Raw genomic sequence first — 23,307 nt, 5'->3', positions numbered from 1 at the left:
GCACCCTGAGCTGAATACAACCGGCTGTGGCTGCACACAGACTACAGGGCGAGCTGCGCTCACACGGAGACCGTGCAGACAGCCGTAAACGGCGCTGCAAGGCCCAAAAACCCTCCTCTAGGTTATCCTATGTAGTGTTTTTCCACAATTTAGCTGGAGACGGGTGGAAAGACACTAATAGGAAATTTTAGAAAAAATTTGCAGCAGGCTGCACTATTTGCAAAAAAGGAAAAGTTATTTAATGGTATAAGGCAGTGACGCACCCTGAGCTGAATACAACCGGCTGTGGCTGCACACAGACTACAGGGCGAGCTGCGCTCACACGGAGACCGTGCAGACAGCCGTAAACGGCGCTGCAAGGCCCAAAAACCCTCCTATAGGTTATCCTATGTAGTGTTTTTCCACAATTTAGCTAGAGACGGGTGGAAAGACACTAATAGGAAATTTTAGAAAAAATGTGCAGAAGGCTGCACTGTGAGCAAAAAAGGACAATGGATAGAACAGTATGAGGCAGTGTGAATCCCCCCTGAGGTGAATACAACCGGGTATATGGCTGCACTCAGACTACAGAGTGAGCTGCACACACACACACACACAGAGAGACCTTGCAGAACGCTGTTAAAACAGCGCTGCAAGGCAAGAGCAAGGTAAACACACAGCGTTTGCTAAATTAGCCTGGGAAAAGCGCAATGAAGCAATTCGCTATCTCAACTGGCCCTCAGTTAGAACATAGCGTCCTGTCCCTAACTGAAATCACAGCAGAGTGAGCGCAAAATGGCGGCAGCGTTTTTTATAGTGCATCGTGACATCATTTCAGCAGCCAATCACAGCCTTGCCAGTAGTTACATGCCCACCATGCTAAACAGGATGTGCCCACACTTCCATTCATTCCTCATTGGCTGCTGCGTGCAGTTTTGAATTCTGGGAACTTCCGATTCCGGTATCCGATACGCGGGAAATATCGGAATTCGGTATCGGAATTCCGATACCGCAAATATCGGCCGATACCCGATACTTGCGGTATCGGAATGCTCAACACTAGTCAGGAGTGGCCACGGACCGCCCCCATCACATTAACCCCTGGCACACTGCGATCAAACATGCGTTCCAAGGGCATAGAGAAGCATCGCACAGGGAGGGGGCTCCCTGCGTGCTTCCCTGAGCCCCACGGTACAAGGCAATGTGCTCACCTTGTACCAAGCGTCTCCTCCCTGCAGGCCCTGGATCTAAAATGGCCATGGGGCTGCATCCGGGTCCTGCAGGGAGGTGACTTACTAAGTGCCTGCTCAGAGCAGGCGCTGGTAAGCCTACGGCCCTGCATGTCAGATCACTGATCTGACACAGTGCTCTGCAAAGTGTCAGAACAGCGAACTGACCTTATAACATGATGCTCTCCTGTTATGTTATAAAGTAAAAAAAAAAGTATTTAGGTGTGTAAAAAAAAAAAATTCATAAATAAAGAAAAAAAAAATATTGTTCACATACATACATTTCTTTATCTAAATAAAAAAAACAATAAAATAACACATATTTAGTATCCGACTCATAAAACTGTCCCACTAGTTAACCCCTTCTTTGAACACCGTAAAATAAAATAAAAAAACGCTTTATTATCATACCGTCGAACGAAAAAGTGGAATAGCACTCAATCAAAAAGATGGATATAAATAATCATGGTACCTCTGAAAACGTCATCTTGTCCAGCAAAAAAAACAAGCCACCATACAGCGTCATCAGCGAAAAAATAAAAAAGTTATAGTCCTCAGAATAAAGCGATGCAAAAATAATTTTTTTTTCGATAAAATAGTTTTTATCGTATGAAAGCACCAAGACAAAAAAAAGATATAAATGAGGCATCGCTATAATCGTACTGACCCGAAGAATAAAACTTTTTCCATTTTAAGAAACGCAGAACGGTATAGACGCCCCCCCCAAAAGAAATTCATGAATAGCTGTTTTTTGGTCATACTGCCTCACAAAAATCAGAATAAAATGCGATCAAAAAATGTCACGTGCCCGAAAATGATACCAATAAAAATGTTAACTCTTCTCGCAAAAAACAAGACCTAACTCTGTGGACCAAAACATGGAAAAATTATAGCTCTCAAAATGTGGTTATGCAAAAAAAATATTTTCTGCAATAAAAAGCGTCTTTTAGTGTGTGACAGGTGCCAGTCATAAAAATACGCTAAAAAAAACCCACTATAAAAGTAAATAAAACCCCCCTTCATCACCCCCTTAGTTAGGGAAAAATAAAAAAATTTCAAAAATATATTTATTTCCATTTTCCCATTAGGATTAGGGCTAGGGTTAGGGCTAGGGTTAACCCCTTAGCGACCGCCGATACCCCTTTTAACGGTGGCCGCTAAGGGTACTTAAACCACAGCGCCGTTAATTAACGGCGCTGTGGAAAAAGTAAATAGCGCCCCCCAGAGTCGGATTTTCTCCGGGGTCTCGGCTGCCGGGGGTAGCCGAGACCCCAGAGAACATGATTCTGGGGGTTTTGTACCGACCCCGCATTTGCGATCATTGGTAATTAACCGTTTACCAGTGATCGCAAAAAAAAAAAAAACGCGATCTCTTTTTAATTTCTCTGTCCTCCGATGTGATCGCACATCAGAGGACAGAGAAAGGGGGTCCCAGATAGCCCCCCGATACTCACCTATCTCCCTCGGTGCTTCTCGTGGCTCCCGGGGGGCACTGCCATCTTCAAAATGCGCCCGCCGGCCGGCCCCGGGAGAATCTTTGGGGTCTCGGCTGCCGGGGGTAGCCGAGACCCCAAAGAGCATGATTGGGGTCAGTTTTACCGACCCCTGTTTTGCGATCGCCAGTAATTAACTGTTTACCGGTGACCGCAAAAAAACAAAAAAACAAGTCAAAGTGTAATTCTCTGTCCTCTGATGTGATCGCACATCAGAGGACAGAGAAATAGGGGGATTCGGGGACCCTATCATACTCACCGGTGTCCCTGGGTCCTCCTGCTGCTCCTCCTGGCCGCCGGCAAAAGAAAATGGCGGGCGCATGCGCAGTGCGCCCACCATCTGTCTCCATCTGCCGGCCGGCAGGAGAACAGCAGTTGGAGCTAAAATTAGGGTTAGGGTTAGGGTTAGGGTTAGGGCTAGGGTTAGGATTAGGGCTAGGGTTAGGGTTAGGGCTAGGGTTAGGGCTAGGGTTAGGGTTAGGGCTAGGGTTAGGGCTAGGGTTAGGGTTAGGGTTAGGGCTAGTGTTAGGGCTAGGGTTAGGGCTAGGGTTAGGGCTAGGGCTGGGGTTAGGGTTAGGGCTAGGGTTAGGTCTAGGGTTAGGGCTAGGGTTAGGGCTAGGGCTAGGGTTAGGGTTAGGGCTAGGGTTAGGGCTAGGGTTAGGGCTAAGGCTAGGACTAGGGCTAGGGTTAGGGCTAGGGTTAGGGTTGGGGCTAAATTCAGGGTTAGGGTTCTTTCACACTTACGTCGGTACGGGGCCGTCACAATGCATCGGCCCGACATACCGACGCACGTTGTGAAAATTGTGCACAACGTGGGCAGCGGATGTAGTTTTTCAACGCATCCGCTGCCCAATCTATGTCCTAGGGAGGAGGGGGCGGAGTTACGGCCACGCATGTGCGGTCAGAAATGGTGGACGCGACATACAAAAAAAGTTACATTGAACGTTTTTTGTGCCGACGGTCCGCCAAAACACAACTGATCCAGTACACGACGGACGCGACGTGTGGCCATCCGTCACGAACCGTCGGCAATACAAGTCTATGGGCAAAAAACGCATCCTGCGGGCACATTTGGAGGATCCGTTTTTTTGTCCAAAACGACGGATTGCGATGGATGCCAAAAGATGCAAGTGTGAAAGTAGCTTTAGGGTTAGGGTTGGGGCTAAAGTTAGGGCTAGGGTTGGGGCTAAAGTTAGGGTTAGATTTTGGATTAGGGTTAGGATTTGGATTAGAGTTGGTATTAGGGTTAGGGTTGGCATTAGGGTTACGCTTGGGATTAGGGTTAGGTTTGGGATTAGGGTTAAGGTTAGGGTTGTGATTAGGGGTGTATTGGGATTAGGGTTAGGCTTGAGGTTATGGTTGAGATTAGGATTAGGGTTGTGTTGGATTTAGGGTTTTGATTAGGGTTATGGTTAGGGTTGACATTAGGGTTGTTTTGGGGTAAGGGTTGTGATTATCGTTAGGGTTAGTGATTAGGATTATGGATTGGGTTGGGATTAGGGTTAGGGGTGTGTTGGGAATAGGGTTGGAGCTAGAATTAGGGGGTTTCCACTGTTTAGTTACATCAGGGGGTCTCCAAACACGACAGCCAATTTTGCGCTCAAAAAGTCAAATGGTGCTCCCTCCCTTCTGAGCTCTGCCGTGCACCCAAACAGTGGGATACCCCCACATATGGGGCATCAGCGTACTCGGGATAAATTGGACAACAACTTTTGTGGTCCAAATTCTCCTGTTACCCTTGTGAAAATAAAAACTTGGGGGCTAAAAAATCTTTTTTGTGGAAAAAAAAATATTTTTTTATTTTCACGACTCTGCATTCTAAACTTCTGTGAAGCACTTGGGCATTCAAAGTTCTCACCACACATCTAGATAAGTTCCTTGGGGGGTCTAGTTTCCAAAATGGGGTCACTTGTGGAGGGTTTCTACTGTTTAGGTACATCAGGGGCTCTGCAAACGCAACATAACGCCCGCAGACCATTCTATCAAAGTCTGCATTCCAAAACGGCGCTCCTTCCTTCCGAGCTCTGCCGTGCGCCCAAACAGTGGTTTACTCCCATATATGGGGTACCAGCCTACTCAGGACAAATTGGACAACAACTTTTGGGGTCCGATTTCTCTTGTTACCCTTGCGAAAATAAAAACTTGGGGGCTAAAATATCTTTTTTGTGGAAAAAAATATATTTTTTATTTTCACGACTCTGCATTCTAAACTTTTGTGAAGCACTTGGGCATTCAAAGTTCTCACCACACATCTAGATAAGTTCCATGGGGGGTCTAGTTTCCAAAATGGGGTCATTTGTGGGGGGTTTCCACTGTTTAGGCACATCAGGGGCTCTCCAAACGCGACATGGCGTCCAATCTCAATTCCAGACAATTCTACATTGAAAAAGTAAAACGGCACTCCTTCTCTTCCAAGCTCTGCAGTGCGCCCAAACAGTGGTTTACCCCCACATATTGGGTATTGACGTACTCAGGAGAAATTGCACTACAACTTTTGTGGTCTAATTTCTCCTGTTACCCTTGTGAAAATAAAAATTTGGGGGCAAAAATATCATTTTTGTAAAAAAAATGCGATTTTTTATTTTCACGGCTCAACGTTATAAACTTCTGTGAAGCACATGGGGGTTCAAAGTGCTCACCAAACATCTAGATAAGTTCCTTAAGGGGTCTAGTTTCCAAAATGGTGTCACTTGTGGGGGGTTTCCACTGTTTAGGCACATCAGGGGCTCTCCAAACGTGACATGGCGTCCAATCTCAATTCCTGCCAATTCTACATTGAAAAAGTAAAACGGCGCTCCTTCACTTCCAAGCTCTGCGGTGCGCCCGAACAGTGGTTTACCTCCACATATGGGGTATCAATGTATTCAGGAGAAATCGCACAACAACTTTTCTGGTCTAATTTTTCCTGTTACCCTTGTGAAAATAAGAATTTGTGGGCGAAAAGATCATTTTTGTGTAAACAAATGCGATTTTTTATTTTCACGGCTCTACGTTATAAACTTCTGTGAAGCTCTTGGGGGTTCAAAGTGCTCACCACACATCTAGATAAGTTCCTTAAGGGGTCTAGTTTCCAAAATGGTGTCACTTGTGGGGGGTTTCCACTGTTTAGGTATATCAGGGGCTCTCTAAACGTGACATGGCGTCCGATCTCAATTCCAGCCAATTCTGCATTGAAAAAGTCAAACGGCGCTCCTTCACTTCCAAGTTCTGCGGTGCACCCAAACAGTGGTTTACCCCCACATATGGGGTATTGGCGTATTCAGGAGAAATTGCATAACAAAATTTATGGTTACATTTCTGTTTTTACACTTGTGAAAATAAAAAAAATGGTTCTGAATTAAAATGTTTGCAAAAAAAAGTTAAATGTTCATTTTTTCCTTCCACATTGTTTCAGTTCCTGTGAAGCACGTAAAGGGTTAATAAACTTCTTGAATGTGTTTTTGAGAACCTTGAGTGGTGTAGTTTTTAGAATGGTGTCAAACTTGGGTATTTTCTATCATATAGACTCCTCAAAATGACTTCAAATGTGATGTGGTCCCTAAAAAAAAGGTGTTGTAAAATGAGAAATTTTGTTTCCAAAATTGTGCTGATGTAAAGTAGACATGTGGGAAATGTTATTTATTAACTATTTTTTGTGACATATCTCTCTGATTTAAGAGCATAAAAATACAAAGTTTGAAAATTGCAAAAATTTTCGCCATATTTCCGTTTTTTTCATAAATAATCGCAAGTATTATCGAAGAAATGTTACCACTAACATGAAGTACAATATGTCATGAAAAAACATTCTCAGAATCAGCAGGATCCGTTGAAGCATTCCAGAGTTATAACCTCATAAAGTGACAGTGGTCAGAATTGCAAAAATTGGCTCGGTCATTAAGTACCAAATTGGCTCTGTCACTAAGGGGTTAAGGCTAGGGTTAGGACTAGGGTTAGGGCTAGGGTTGGGCTAGGGTTAGGGCTAGGGTTAGGGTTAGGGCTAGGGTTAGGGTTAGGGCTAGGGATAGGGTTGGGGCTAGGGTTAGGGTTTGGATTATATTTACGGTTGGGATTAGGGTTAGGGGTGTGTCAGGGTTAGGGGTGTGGTTAGGGTTATGGTTGGGATTAGGGTTAGGGGTGTGTTGGAGTTGGGGTTAGGGGTGTGGTTGGTATTAGGGTTAGGGGTGTGTTTGGGTTAGGATTTCAGTTAGAATTGGGGGTTTCCACTGTTTAGGCACATCAGGGCTCTCCTAACGGGACATGGTGTCTGATCTCAATTCCAGCCAATTCTGCATTGAAAAAGTAAAACAGTGCTCCTTCCCTTCCGTGCTCTCCCGCGCACACAAACAGGGGTTTACCCCAACATATGGGGCATCATCGTACTCAGGACAAATTGGACAACAACTTCTGGTATCCAAATTCTCTTGTTACCCTTGGGAAAATAAAAATTGGGGGGGGCTAAAAAAACATTTTTGTAGGAAAAAATGATTTTTTATTTTCACGGCTCTGCGTTATAAACTGTAGTGAAATACTTGGGGGTTTAAAGTTCTCACAACACATCTAGATAAGTTCCTTTGGAGGTCTAGTTTCCAATATAGGGTCACTTGTGGGGGGTTTCTACTGTTAAGGTACATCAGGGGCTCTGCAAATGCAACGTGACGCCTGCAGACCAATCCATCTAAGTCTGAATTCCAAATGGCGCTCCTTCCCTTCCGATCTCTGCCATGCGCCCAAATGGTGGTTCCCCCCCACATATGGGGTATCAGCGTACTCAGGATAAATTGGACAACAATGTTTGGGGACCAATTTCTCCTTTTACCCTTGGGAAAATACAAAACTGGGTGTTAAAATACATTTTTGTGGAAAAAAAAGATTTTTTATTTTCACGGCTCGGCATTATTAACTGTAGTGAAACACTTGGGGGTTCAAAGTTCTCACAACACATCTAGATAAGTTCCTTGGGGGGTCTAGTTTCCAATATGGGGGTCACTTGTTGGGGATTTCTACTGTTTAGGCACATCAGGGACTCCGCAAATACAATGTGACGCCTGCAGACCAATCCATCTAAATCTGCATTCCAAATGGCGCTCCGTCCCTTCCGAGCTCTGCCATGCGCAATAATTTTTATTTTCATGGCTCTGCGTCATGAACTGTAGTGACACCATCACGTGTTTCTCAACGCAGGCAGTGAATAGCCAGGCCTTCCCCTGGGAAGGAACAACCAAGGGAAGGGCAGCATCCAATAAAGGAAAACCACCTATGCCAAGCATGGTATCCATCCACAGACAGTTGTTTCTTTTTTTTTTTTTTTTCCCCTCAGATGGGAAAATCCACGGTCCAGAAATCCAAGACCAAAGAAAAATCCCAAACAGCTGCGTCAAATCTAAAACACAAAAGCTGTTCCCATCATCATCGGAAAATTTCAGTTTAATACAACATCAGAAAAAACAAATCAGGACATATTTACAAGGTATCTCCACTTCTTCACCTTCCAAATCCCTTCGGCATCCACCACCCCCCTTCTTCTTTTATCCCATAGAAAACACACATGCATCTTCCCCAAAATCACTTTTAGACTATTCTTTACTACAATTTCCTTTCTCTTAAAAACATACACATTCCTCACATCCCATAATACTTCCTTTATACATGCAACTATTAACCACAACACTCTCTCCTTCACTCCATCACACATTCCCAAGCCAAACATGAACAACTCGAATGATAACAAGCTCACACCACACAATTCTTTACACAACGGTCCCATTCTTCCAATCACCTCCCTAGCATAATGACAATTCCAAAACACATGTATTTCACTTTCCCTTCCACCACACCCACCTCTCGGACACATATCACTTCTCCCCAACCCACGATTCTTCTGAAATTCTCTAACTGGTAACACTCCATGCAAAGACTGCCACACAATCTCACTCTGCCTATTCGTCATACCGTCCAACCGCACTTTCTTCCATACTTTTTCTATATCATTCCCTCTAACCATGTTTATTCCACACTCTGTCTCTCTACATTCAATCATCCTATACACAGCCTTCTTATTACTCAACAACCTAACATCCACATCACACAACTCATACTTCACCAAAAATTTATAAACCCCCACATACCATCTAGGCACGTCAAAAGCAACCGGATACCTCAGATCCCTCTCTCGCCACTTCAAACTAAATAAATACGCCCCAAACAAAAACCTACACAGACAAGAAAACTTGCCATCCATCCTAATCACCCTCAACACAAAAACCACAATATTTACACCAAAAAACACCTCAAGGTTTGGAAAACCCAACCCACCTTTTTCTAAACGTTTCACCAAAACCTCCCTCCTAGCCCTCTCCATTCTAGAATTCCACAAAAACACAAACAGAATCCTATTTAACCCCCTCATACACATATACCCCGGCGGAAAGACCACTGCAATATATAAGAAAATAGGCAAAATCACACTTTTAATAACTAAGATTTTTCCAAAAAACGAAAGACTTCTCATCTTCCAAAAACATAACTTCCGCTCAACCTTTCCTTTCGCATCATCCCAACTTTCTTTCCCATCCAAACTCTCTGAAAATTTCACCCCCAAAACCTTAATAGACCCAGTCACCTCATTCACTCCTACATCCTTACTTAAAACCCCTCCCCCAAAAACCTTACACGCACTCTTCTCCCAAATCACCTTAAATGCTGACGCACCACAAAAAATAGACGCTAATAACTTCACCCGCCTCACAGAATACTCTGAATCACACAACACACACACGTCATCCATATAAGCACTAACCTTCCATTCCCTCCCCCCACCTCCTGGCACTTGTACTCCTCTAATCACTTTATCTTTCCTCAACATACAAAGCAACGGTTCAATCGCACAAATAAAAACCACAGGAGACAAAGGACAACCTTGTCGCACACCTAAAAAAACATTCACTCTTCTACCCACAGAACCATTCATCAAAACACAACTATAAATGTCTTTATATAAGCTCCTCACCCTCCAAACAAAATCAGGCGGAAACCCCATTCTCAATAATACCCGGAACAAAAAACTATGTGCTAACCGATCATACGCCTTTTCAAAGTCCAAACTCAAAACAAATACACTCTTCTTCTGACTCATACAGTCCCACAAACAATCTCCCAACATACACATACACTCATGTATACGTCTCCCAGGCACCGCACAACACTGTTCATCCCCAATCACACTCTCTATCACATCACGCATTTTATTCGCCATTACTTTCGCATAGATCTTATCATCGCAATTTAACAAAGTTATCGGTCTCCAATTTTTTAAACTCTTCAAATCTCCTTTTTTAGGTATTAACACAACCATCCCTGCATGCATAATCTCAGCCACCTCCATACTAGACCACATATACTTACACATATCCACAAAATCCTTACCAATTACATGCCACATCACCCTATAAAACTCTATAGGAAGACCATCCTCTCCTGGAATCTTATTTAACGCCATGCTATTCATTACCTTCCATACCTCATCACCTGTCACCTCACCCATCACTCTCTCTCTCTCCATCTCACTCAATTTATTTTCTAATACACTTAGTACATCCTCCTCCAAAGCCTCATCCCTCCACTTCACTGCATACAGCTCCTCATAAAACTTAGCCACATGTTCACACATATCCTCCCCACTTACCTCTCTTCCATCCACTGCATTCAAAACACCCATACTCTGCTTTTTCCCAAAAACCTTTTTGAAGAAAAACCTCGAACACCTTTCATCTTGCTCCATTCTATCAATTTTTGCCCTAAAAATAATACTCTTCCCTTTCTCCTCCAAATACTCATTAATTTCTTTTTTAACCTTTTTTATCCCCTCCTCCACCTCCATTCCTCCTTCCCTCAATTTATACAATAAACATAAACGGGCATTCAACTTAACAAACTTTTCCCTCTTAATTGCCGCAAATTCATACCTCACACTTTTAAAAAACTTTTTTGTCTGCCTCTTAACCCAATCCCACCACTCACAAACATTCCCAAAACTTTCCTTACTTTTACACCACTGTTTATACTTTTTCACATACTCCTTCCTCACAGCTTCATTTTCCAGCAATTTCACATTTAATTTCCACAAACCCTTTCCAAACACACCACTAACATTAATATCTAACTCGCACAACACACAAACATGGTCTGAAAAAACGACCCTATCCTGCTTATATCCAACAGGAATAATATTTTTAGAAATAAAACAATAATCCAACCTGGACTGTGCTCTTCCACTATCAGAAAAAAAGGTATCTAACAAAGGGTTAACCTTACACACACGCTGCATATCACTCAAATCAAAGTCAGTAACTAACTCCAGCAAAACTTTTCCAGACACATCCACATTCACTCCCCCCACATCACAATTCATATCACCCACAATCACCACAGGCACTCTTCCTGGAACAAAAAGCTTCACTTTTTCAAATAATAACTTACGCTCATTTTTTTCTACTGGCGCATAAATATTGATAACACAAAACTTAGCATTTTTATATTCAAAATTTGCTAAGATACACCTCCCCACCTCCACCACCAAATAATTATTCAAAACCACCTCCTGCCCCTTAACTAAAATACCCACACCATCATTTCTATTATTTGCACTACCAGACCATACAGACGCACCATAAGACCACTCATCCCCTTTCACACCATCCACAATCCCACATTCTTGCAAACAAAAAATAGATGCACTCTGCATAGCTAAAAAATCCAAAATTGCTGCTCTCCTCCTCGCTTTCTTAAAAACTCTCACATTTTGAGAAACTATAGAAAAACCCATACTATAAAAACAAAAAACACAATGCAAAAATTACCACAAAACTACACACATTACACAAAAAGCCCTTGACAAAGGTCAAGACTCACAGAAAGGAGAGAAAAAACAACAACAGATCCACTGAGCTTTCATTTTACCCAGTATCACCATTGTCCTCCTCTGCCATTCGGACTGAACAGCAAGTCTCTGAACCACTAGCCCCTTCATACTCACTCCATTTTTTTTTATCCGGCCCAATTTTTCTCTTAGGCATACTACTGCATGCCTCATCACTTTCCCCATCCTCCTCCCTCTGACACTTATTCCCACCCCTGTCCTCATCTGAAGAAAGCCCTCCAATATTCTGAGGATCTGAGGGGTGCACAGGGCTCTCAGCTTCAGAAATGCGCACGTCTTCCTCCGTTGCATCCATTGCTTCCTCAAGAGAAAACATTTCAGGCACAGTAGAGTCATCATCTTCTTCCTCATCTTCCTTCTGATCTTCTTCCTTCTTCTTAAACCCCTTCTCTACTTTTTTTGCCGCCAACCAAAACTCCTTATCTTCCTTCTGTGCATCACTCATAGCACCACGGGGTGCTAGCACAATGTCATCTGGAGTCACAGAGCGTCTTTCCCTCTCCCTCTCCCTCCTTTCCTCTCTCTCCATTCTTTCAGATTCCTTTCTGATAATCGCCAACCTCCTCCTTCTCTCCTCCTCCTCTCTCCATTCACTCTCTGAGCGTCTAGGCGCCCTCCGCGGACAATCCTTATACATGTGGTCACTACTACCACACACGTCACAGGTCTTAGCGATCGGGCAATCACCAGCCATATGCCCCTCCTTCTTGCAGTTTCGGCAACACTGCCCCTTCTGGCAGTCTGCCTGGACATGTCCAAAAGAGAAACATCTCCTGCAAAACAGAGGCTGCCCAGGGTATGTCAGGAAACCCCTATGCCCTGCCACAGAGAAGTTCGCCGGAGGGTGTCTGAACCCACCCACACTGCCAGGATCTCTTCTGAACCTTACACGATACTTGTATCGACAATTGAAGATTCCTAAGCAGTTCACTTGCTTCTCTCCCTTTGAAACAAAGTCACAATACTGTGAGAGGAAGCTCTCCAACAATGCAGGTTCAGTAAAGGGGTTATAGACAGTGATAGTCACCTGCCTTTCCTGAAGACCAAACAGTGGTTCACATTTCACTCCCTTCAAACAGGGATCTCTAGCATGATTCCGGAACCACTCATAGATATTCAGGCAATAATGCTCTGACATAAAAGTAATGTCGTAGTTACCTTGATTAGGGAACTCATTGATGCTATAGATGTTCTCCCGCTTTCCTCCAGCCTTTTCCTCAATAAGGTCACGAACAATAAAGACCACGCTGTTCCTTGCCCGGATAGATGGCTCCAACGTCACTCGGATGGTGTTCTTCACATAACTCATCTTCAAAGCTGTCGGTACAAACGACCACAGAAAAAAACAGAATTCTCTGCAAAAGGGTCTGGATTCCTCCAGAAAACCTCACTCCAGACAGCTGTTTCGGGGTTTTTGCCCCTCATCAGTGTGGAGTAGGAAACTGGCTATCAGGAGCAGTGCCTAGTAGAAAGTCTATAAAGGCACGGATGATTGACCTCGTGGAGACCAAAACATCCAACACCGCAGAGACACCATCACGTGTTTCTCAACGCAGTGATCCAGAACACTGCCCCCAAATATGCAAATGCAAGTAGAGGAGCTGCGGAGACACCATTACGTGTTTCTCAACGCAGGCAGTGAATAGCCAGGCCTTTCCCCGGGAAGGAACAACCAAGGGAAGGGCAGCATCCAATAAAGGAAAACCACCTATGCCAAGCATGGTATCCATCCACAGACAGCTGTTTCGGGGTTTTTGCCCCTCATCAGTGTGGAGTTGGAAACTGGCTATCAGGAGCAGTGCCTAGTAGGAAGTCTATAAAGGCACGGATGATTGACCTCGTGGAGACCAAAACATCCAACACCGCAGAGACACCATCACGTGTTTCTTAATGCAGTGATCCAGAACACTGCCCCCAAATATGCAAATGCAAGTAGAGGAGCTGCGGAGACACCATCACGTGTTGGTGTCTCCGCAGCTCCTCTACTTGCATTTGCATATTTGGAGGCAGTGTTCTGGATCACTGCGTTGAGAAACACGTGATGGTGTCTCCGCGGTGTTGGATGTTTTGGTCTCCACGAGGTCAATCATCCATGCCTTTATAGACTTTCTACTAGGCACTGCTCCTGATAGCCAGTTTCCTACTCCACACTGATGAGGGGCAAAAACCCCGAAACAGCTGTCTGTGGATGGATACCATGCTTGGCATAGGTGGTTTTCCCTTGGTTCTTCCTTCCTCGGGAAAGGCCTGGCTATTCACTGCCTGCATTGAGAAACACGTGATGGTGTCTCCGCAGCTCCTCTACTTGCATTTGCATATTTGGGGGCAGTGTTCTGGATCACTGCGTTGAGAAACACGTGATGGTGTCTCCGCGGTGTTGGATGTTTTGGTCTCCACGAGGTCAATCATCCGTGCCTTTATGAACTGTAGTGAAACACTTGAGGTTCAAAGCTATCACAACACATCTAGATAAGATCCTTAGGGGTTCAACTTCTTTTTGTAATCTTGGGAAAATAACAAATTGGGGGCGAAAATGTAATTTTTGCGAAAAAATATTATTTTTTATTTTTACAGCTCTACATTATAAACTTCTGTGAAGCACTTGGTGGGTCAAAGTGCTCACCACACATCTAGATAAGTTCCTTAGGGGGTCTACTTTCCAAAATGTAGTCACTTGTGGGGGGTTTCAATGTTTAGGCACATTAGTGGCTCTCCAAACGCAACATGGCGTCCCATCTCAATTCCAGCCAATTTTACATTGATGAGTCAAATGGCGCTCCTTCCCTTCCGAGCTCTGCCATGCGCCCAAACAGTGGTTTACCTCCACATATGGGGTATCGAGGTACTCAGGACAAATTGCGCAACAACTTTTGGGGTCCATTTTCTCCGGTTACCCTTGGTAAAAGAAAACAAATTGGAGCTGAAGTAAATTTAATTTTTTGTGAAAAAAAATTAAATGTTCATTATTTTTTAAATATTCCAAAAATTCCTGTGAAGCACCAGAAGGGTTAATAAACTTCTTGAATGTGGTTTTGAGCACCTTGAAGGGTGCAGTTTTTAGAATGGTGTCACACTTGGTTATTTTCTATCATATAGACCCCTCAAAATGACTTCAAATGTGATGTGGTCCCTAAAAAAACATGGTGTTGTAAAAATGAGAAATTGCTGGTCAACTTTTAACCCTTATAACTAGGGTTGAGCGACTTTTACTTTTTTAGGATCGAGTCGGGTTTCGAGTCAGGTGAAATCGGTCGATTAATGCGAAAAGTCGTGGATCGAACGAAACACAAAACCCAATGCAAGTCAATGGGGAATCAAAGACGGCAGTGAGTGGAGGACAGGAAAACACCTACAGTGTCCATTTTTATGCCAAAAACATCAATTCTTATTTCTTAAGCTTGTCAATCTTAATTTATTTTATAATAATAGTTAGGCATTGAAAACAGGGGGTCATTTGGCTAAAGTTGGGGGGGTAGGGCTGGCTCAAGATTTTAGTGGGCCCAGGAAACGCGGACTACGTCACGTCGGTGGAGCAGGCAGAGTTAAGTATTGAAACTTTGCAAGTGCTGTGATCCCGAGCAAGCAGGGGGGGCCCACACGTTCACATTGGCACTGGCACAGGGCCCCTCAAAGTACGGCGGTGTGTTTGACGGCGGGGGCGCCTCCCACCAGCAGAGACACTTTTGCGTACTATGAGGGGCCCTGTGCCAGTGACGTCGCCAACGAGTATGCCCCCCAACTGATGAAGGAACCTGCACTTTCATCTGCACCTTCCTCTTTGTCCACGTGTAAGGTGGTATAGTATGCGGGAAGGGGAGCCTGACTTCCAGCAGGGTCAGATTCTGGCTGTGTAGAGTGCAAGGGGAATGTAGTGGTCTGGGTCAATGTACCTGCAGACTCATGTAGCAGTGGCTGGCCAATGGGCAGGAGGAGGAGGAAACACAGATATAGTCCCAAAGAATAAATTAGGGTAAATGCAGTTCAAAATTGGTAACAGGACTAAACAGGCAGCATAGCTTTGTTCAGTGGTGAAAAACTGTAATGAGTGGCAGACACAGTTAGTAGGCCCAAGTAATAAAGTGGGCCAAATGAAGTTCAAAATTGGTAACAGGAGTAAACAGGCGGCACAGCTTTGTTCAGTGGAGGAGAACAACAAGCAGCGGCAGACACCGTTAGTACGCCCAACCAAACCAGTAGCCCAAATGCAGTGTAATATCTGATATAGCCCGAAAGCTAGAAGATTGAAGCTCAGCTTTGTAAAGTGGAGGAGAACACCCAGTAGCCGCAGACACCATTAGTACGCCCAACCAAACCAGTAGCCCAAATTCAGTGTAATATGTGATGTAGGCCGAAAGCCTGAAGATTGAAGCTCAGCTTTGTAAAGTGGAGGAGAACACCAAGAAGCCGCAGACACCGCTAGTAGGCCCAACCAAACAAGTAGGGAAAATGCAGTGTAATATTTGATACAGGCTGAAAGCCTGTAAATTTAAGATCACCTTTATTCTGTGGAGAACACCAAGCTGCGGCTCACACGATTTGTAGGCCCAACCAAAGAAGTAGGCCAAAGGCAGTTTGAAAATTGAGGCTCTGCTTTGTTCAGTTGAGGACAACAGTAATGGGAGGCAGACACAGTTAGTAGGCCTTAATAAGTAAGTAAGCAAAATGCAGTTCAAAATAGGTAAGTGGAGTACACAGGCGGCATAGCTTTGTAAAGCGGAGGACAGTTGTAATGTGTGGCACGGACAGACAGGCAGACAGAGGCCTAAAATAAAAAAAGTAGGCTAATGTCAGTTCAAAATGTGTTTGAGTAGTACACAGGCGGCATAGCTTTGTAAAGCAGAGGACAGTTGTAATGTGTGGCACGGTCAGACAGGCAGACAGAGGCCTAAAATAAAAAAAGGAGGCTAATGTCAGTTCAAAATGTGTTTGAATAGTACACAGGCGGCATAGCTTTGTAAAGCGGAAGACAGTTGTAATGTGTGGCACGGTCAGACAGGCAGACAGAGGCCTAAAATAAAAAAAAGTAGGCTAATGTCAGTTCAAAATGTGTTTGAGTAGTACACAAGCGGCATAGCTTTGTCAAGCGGAGGACAGTTGTAATGTGTGGCACGGACAGACAGGCAGACAGAGGCCTAAAATAAAAGGAGGCTAATGTCAGTTCAAAATGTGTTTGTCTAGTACACAGGCGGCATAGCTTTGTCAAGCGGAGGACAATTGTAATGTGTGGCACGGACAGACAGGCAGACAGAGGCCTAAAATAAAAGGAAGCTAATGTCAGTTCAAAATGTGTTTGACTAGTACACAGGCGGCATAGCTTTGTAAAGCGGAGGACAGTTGTAATGTGTGGCACGGTCAGACAGGCAGACAGAGGCCTAAAATAAAAGGAGGCTAATGTCAGTTCAAAATGTGTTTGAGTAGTACACAGGCGGTATAGCTTTGTAAAGCGGAGGACTAAACTGCTACCAGGACTAACCCGGCGGCCTAGCTTGTTTCAGGGGGGGAGAGTTGTAATGTGTGGCGCAGACAGACAGACAGACAGAGGCCGAAAATAAAAAAAGGTGGCAAAATGCGGTTCACAATTGGTAACAGGATTACTCAGGTGGCATAGCTTTGTTCAGCGGAGAACAACTGTTATAAGTGGCTGACAGTTAGTAGGCCTAAATACTATAGTTGGCTAAATGTCAGCTAATGAATTCGTCATAATAAATAAACTGGTGGCATTGCGAGGTACAGGGGTGGGCTCCTATGCAGAGTTGCAGACAGTGGTAGTTGGCGCAAAGCATTAAGGGGTCTAAATGGAGGCCAGGGCCCCTGTATAATTTAACTATCATCTATCATTGCAACAAACTTGTAATGGCAGTGCCATTTAAGGATTTAACAGCCAGACAACACAGTGGTGGGGCAGGTAAGTTTTGCAAGTGGTAGAGCACAGTTTGAGCTGGGGGGGGGAACACTCTCTCGTGGGTGGCGTTACTGGCACAGGGCCCCTCATATTACGACGGTGTGTCTGACGTTGGTTGTGCACCACCACCGTCAGAGACACTTCATTGTACTACGTGGGACCCTGTGCCAGTGCCGTCGCCCAAGAGTGGGAACACACACCTGTCCAGGCAAATGGCACTCGCACGGGTGCTTTCGCCAAGTTGTGACCACGGACCTGTGGGGGGAGTCAGCCCATTTAGGGAGGTATAAAAAGGGCCTATGGTGGACATTCTGCACCTGCAAATGGCGGAATTGGACCAGTCAGTAAGAGGAGGCCAAATACAAGCAATTTTTCAGGCAAGCTACGTGTCTGCAGGTGAAAGTGGGGCAAAATCATTGGAAATCCATTATTGGTTCATTTTAATGAAGGTTAGATCATCAACATTTCGGGGAGCCAGACGTGTCCTTTTTTTGGTCAGTATCGAACAAGCAGCACTGAAGACTCTTTCTAAGAGCACACTAGCAGCTGGGCAAGCGAGCTCCTGTAATGCATATTCTGCCAATTCGGGCCAGGTGTCTAGTTTAGATGCCCAGTAATCAAAGGGGAATGACCAGTGAGGGAGAACATCGATAATGGTGGAAAAATAGTTGGTTACCATACTGGACAAATGCTGTCTCCTGTCACTTTGCATCGATGCAGCAGTACCTGTCGTGTCTGCGGTCATTGCGAAATCACTCCACAACTTGGTCATAAATCCCCTCTGTCCAACGCCACTTTGGCTTTGTGCACCTCTAACACCTCTGCCATGTTGCCCCCTACAGCTCGTGTGAGAACCATCAGCGCCGCTGTGTGCTGGGAATGCCAGAACCAAACGGTCTACAAGAGTTGCTTGTTTGGTAGCCAATATTTGCTCAAGGTTCTCATGTGGCATGATTAGTGTTGAGCGATACCTTCCGATATCGGAAAGTATCGGTATCGGATAGGATCGGCCGATATTCAAAAAATATTGGATATCGCCGATACCGATACCCGATCCCAATGCAAGTCAATGGGACCAAAATATCGGAATTAAAATAAACCCTTTCTTGCCTTGTAGGTTCATTCTACATGAAGGAAAACAACTAAGAATAATGCCGGATGTATTTGGGGAGGTGGCGGAGACATTAAAGTCATAGAGGTTTATCCCAATCAAATAGAATAGCATGTTTTTTGGGTTTTTTTAAGACGTTCGGAGTGACAAAGATATTGACTATGTAAATTTTTTTTTTTATTTTGTCAGATATTGATGTTTCACTATTCCACGCCCTTCCCCTTCTTTTTTTTCTTTTTTTTTTTTTCTTTTCCCACACTTTCATCTTCATCATCATCAGCATCTTTGACATCAACTTCTTCTTTACCTTATTCATCTTCTTCTTCATCCTTTACCTTTTTTTTTTTTTTTTATTACATTCTTCATATTCATTTTATTCAACTATTATTATTCTTCCTATTCTACATATTCTTTTTATTCCACTGTTATTATTCTTCCTATTCTACTTCTTCATCATATTCTCATTTGTGACAGGCATTCCCGTAGTTGTTATCTATAAAAGTTGGAAGATTACACCTTCCGTTCTGCCAGTCACAAAAGTTACATTTGTCCGCGTTCAGTTTGGCCTGCAGCATCAGGCTTTATCCAGGGGCACCACGAGGAGGAACGGACTCACCCCCATACACTGCTTAGTCTTCTTCTGCATATAATTTAGATAATATCTTTTGCTCTGATATTAAGTCTTATGCTTAATGTTCTTCTGCTCTTTGTTCTGCAGCCTCTTGTTCTTCTGCTTCTCGGTCTTCCATGTCGTCGTCTCCAGGGTCGTCGTCTCCAGTGTCGTCATCTCCGCCGTCGTCGTCTCAGCCGTCGTCGTCTCCGCCGTCGTCGTCTCCGCCGTCGTCATCGGGGTGGTCTTCCGGGTCGTCGTCGTCGTCATCGGGGTGGTCTTCCGGGTCGTCGACTTTAGGGTCTTCAACTTGGAAATGTAGCAGAAGGTACAAGAAGGCTGAGAAAATGCCAAGAACCAGCTGATGGAACTGGAACTCGGATGGCTACCCGAAGGTTCAAGAGCCTATGGAACTACCGAGGACCAGCTGACGTTACTGGAACCCGGTTACTAAGCAGGAGGTACCCGTGCTAAAAAGCACTACCAAGGACCGCCTGACGTTGGCGGAACTCGGATACCCAGAAGGAGGCACCTAAGCCAAAGGTTCTGCCCGGAACCAGCTGACGGTACTGGAACCAGGATGGGGAGCAGAAGGTACAAGAGCAAAAGACACTGCCGAGAACCAGCTGACGGTACTGGAACCCGGATGGGTAGCCGAAGGTCCAAGAGCCAATGGAACTACCGAGGACCAGCTGACGTTACTGGAACCCGGTTACTAAGCAGGAGGTACCCGTGCCCGAAAGCACTACCAAGGACCACCTGACGTTGGTGGAACTTGGATACCCAGAAGGAGGCACCTAAGCCAAAGGCTCTGCCTGGAACCAGCTGACGGTACTGGAACCAGGATAGGGAGCAGAAGGTACAAGAGCAAAAGACACTGCCGAGAACCAGCTGACGGTGCTGGAACCAGGTGGTGGACCTGAAGGTCCACAGGAGAGGAGAGAAAAGCTAGGCCGCGAGGCAGCCGCAGTTACCGAACCCCAACAGTCTTACAGGGGGAGCTGGGCCTACTGGCACTACAGAACCAGCCTTGACTACCAGTTCACGCAGCCCACATAGGAAGCTCCTAAACTGGAGGCACCCTGGAGTTGGCTAACCCGACCGCAACACGACGGGGCAAGCATAGGCGTCTCAGCGAGTTTGACACAACCCGGAAACAGCTGACGGTGCTGAAACCAGGTTTGGCACGAGGGAGTACCTGTGACAAAAACACTGCCGAGAACCAGCTGGCGGTGCTGGAACCCAGATGCGTTGCCCCAGTGTGCAAGAGCCAATGGCACGACCGAGGACCAGCTGACGGTGCTGGAACCCGGTTACTAAGCTGTAGGTGCCCGCGCTTAAAAGCACTACCAAGGACCGCCTGACGTTGGCGGAACTCGGATACCCAGGACGAGGCACCTAAGCCAAAGGCTCGGCCTGGAACCAGCTGACGGTGCTGGAACCAGGTGGTGGACCCGAAGGCCCACAGGAGAGGAGAGAACAGCTAGGCCGCGAGGCAGCCGCAGTTACCGAACCCCAACAGTCCTACAGGGGGAGCTGGGCCTACTGGCACTACAGAACCAGCCTTGACTACCAATTCACGCAGCCCACATAGGAAGCTCCTAAACTGGAGGCACCCTGGAGTTGGCTAACCCGACCGCACCACGACGGGGCAAGCATAGGCGTCTCAGTGAGCTTGACACAACCCGGAAACAGCTGACGGTGCTGAAACCAGACTTGGCACGAGGGAGTACCTGTGTCAAGAACACTGCCGAGAACCAGCTGGCGGTGCTGGAACCCAGATGCGTTGCCCCAGTGTGCAAGAGCCAATGGCACGACCGAGGACCAGCTGGCGGTGCTGGAACCCGGTTACTAAGCTGTAGGTGCCCGCGCTTAAAAGCACTACCAAGGACCGCCTGACGTTGGCGGAACTCGGATACCCAGGAGGAGGCACCTAAGCCAAAGGCTCGGCCTGGAACCAGCTGACGGTGCTGGAACCAGGTGGTGGACCCCAAGGCCCACAGGAGAGGAGAGAACAGCTAGGCCGCGAGGCAGCCGCAGTTACCGAACCCCAACAGTCCTACAGGGGGAGCTGGGCCTACTGGCACTACAGAACCAGCCTTGACTACCAGTTCACGCAGCCCACATAGGAAGCTCCTAAACTGGAGGCACCCTGGAGTTGGCTAACCCAACCGCACCACGACGGGGCAAGCATAGGCGTCTCAGTGAGCTTGACACAACCTGGAAACAGTTGACGGTGCTGAAACCAGGCTTGGCACGAGGGAGTACCTGTGTCAAGAACACTGCCGAGAACCAGCTGGCGGTGCTGGAACCCAGATGCGTTGCCCCAGTGTGCAAGAGCCAATGGCACGACCGAGGACCAGCTGGCGGTGCTGGAACCCGGTTACTAAGCTGTAGGTGCCCGCGCTTAAAAGCACTACCAAGGACCGCCTGACGTTGGCGGAACTCGGATACCCAGGAGGAGGCACCTAAGCCAAAGGCTCGGCCTGGAACCAGCTGACGGTGCTGGAACCAGGTGGTGGACCCCAAGGCCCACAGGAGAGGAGAGAACAGCTAGGCCGCGAGGCAGCCGCAGTTACCGAACCCCAACAGTCCTACAGGGGGAGCTGGGCCTACTGGCACTACAGAACCAGCCTTGACTACCAGTTCACGCAGCCCACATAGGAAGCTCCTAAACTGGAGGCACCCTGGAGTTGGCTAACCCGACCGCACCACGACGGGGCAAGCATAGGCGTCTCAGTGAGCTTGACACAACCCGGAAACAGCTGACGGTGCTGAAACCAGACTTGGCACGAGGGAGTACCTGTGTCAAGAACACTGCCGAGAACCAGCTGGCGGTGCTGGAACCCAGATGCGTTGCCCCAGTGTGCAAGAGCCAATGGCACAACCGAGGACCAGCTGGCGGTGCTGGAACCCGGTTACTAAGCTGTAGGTGCCCACGCTTAAAAGCACTACCAAGGACCGCCTGACGTTGGCGGAACTCGGATACCCAGGAGGAGGCACCTAAGCCAAAGGCTCGGCCTGGAACCAGCTGACGGTGCTGGAACCAGGTGGTGGACCCCAAGGCCCACAGGAGAGGAGAGAACAGCTAGGCCGCGAGGCAGCCGCAGTTACCGAACCCCAACAGTCCTACAGGGGGAGCTGGGCCTACTGGCACTACAGAACCAGCCTTGACTACCAATTCACGCAGCCCACATAGGAAGCTCCTAAACTGGAGGCACCCTGGAGTTGGCTAACCCGACCGCACCACGACGGGGCAAGCATAGGCGTCTCAGTGAGCTTGACACAACCCGGAAACAGCTGACGGTGCTGAAACCAGGCTTGGCACGAGGGAGTACCTGTGTCAAGAACACTGCCGAGAACCAGCTGGCGGTGCTGGAACCCAGATGCGTTGCCCCAGTGTGCAAGAGCCAATGGCACGACCGAGGACCAGCTGGCGGTGCTGGAACCCGGTTACTAAGCTGTAGGTGCCCGCGCTTAAAAGCACTACCAAGGACCGCCTGACGTTGGCGGAACTCGGATACCCAGGAGGAGGCACCTAAGCCAAAGGCTCGGCCTGGAACCAGCTGACGGTGCTGGAACCAGGTGGTGGACCCCAAGGCCCACAGGAGAGGAAAGAACAGCTAGGCCGCGAGGCAGCCGCAGTTACCGAACCCCAACAGTCCTACAGGGGGAGCTGGGCCTACTGGCACTACAGAACCAGCCTTGACTACCAGTTCACGCAGCCCACATAGGAAGCTCCTAAACTGGAGGCACCCTGGAGTTGGCTAACCCGACCGCAACACGACGGGGCAAGCATAGGCGTCTCAGCGAGTTTGACACAACCCGGAAACAGCTGACGGTGCTGAAACCAGGTTTGGCACGAGGGAGTACCTGTGACAAAAACACTGCCGAGAACCAGCTGGCGGTGCTGGAACCCAGATGCGTTGCCCCAGTGTGCAAGAGCCAATGGCACGACCGAGGACCAGCTGACGGTGCTGGAACCCGGTTACTAAGCTGTAGGTGCCCGCGCTTAAAAGCACTACCAAGGACCGCCTGACGTTGGCGGAACTCGGATACCCAGGAG

This window comes from Ranitomeya imitator, chromosome 1 (genome assembly GCF_032444005.1).
Source record: "Ranitomeya imitator isolate aRanImi1 chromosome 1, aRanImi1.pri, whole genome shotgun sequence".
NCBI classification, from domain to species: domain Eukaryota; kingdom Metazoa; phylum Chordata; class Amphibia; order Anura; family Dendrobatidae; genus Ranitomeya; species Ranitomeya imitator.
This window is presented reverse-complemented; position numbering follows the sequence as displayed.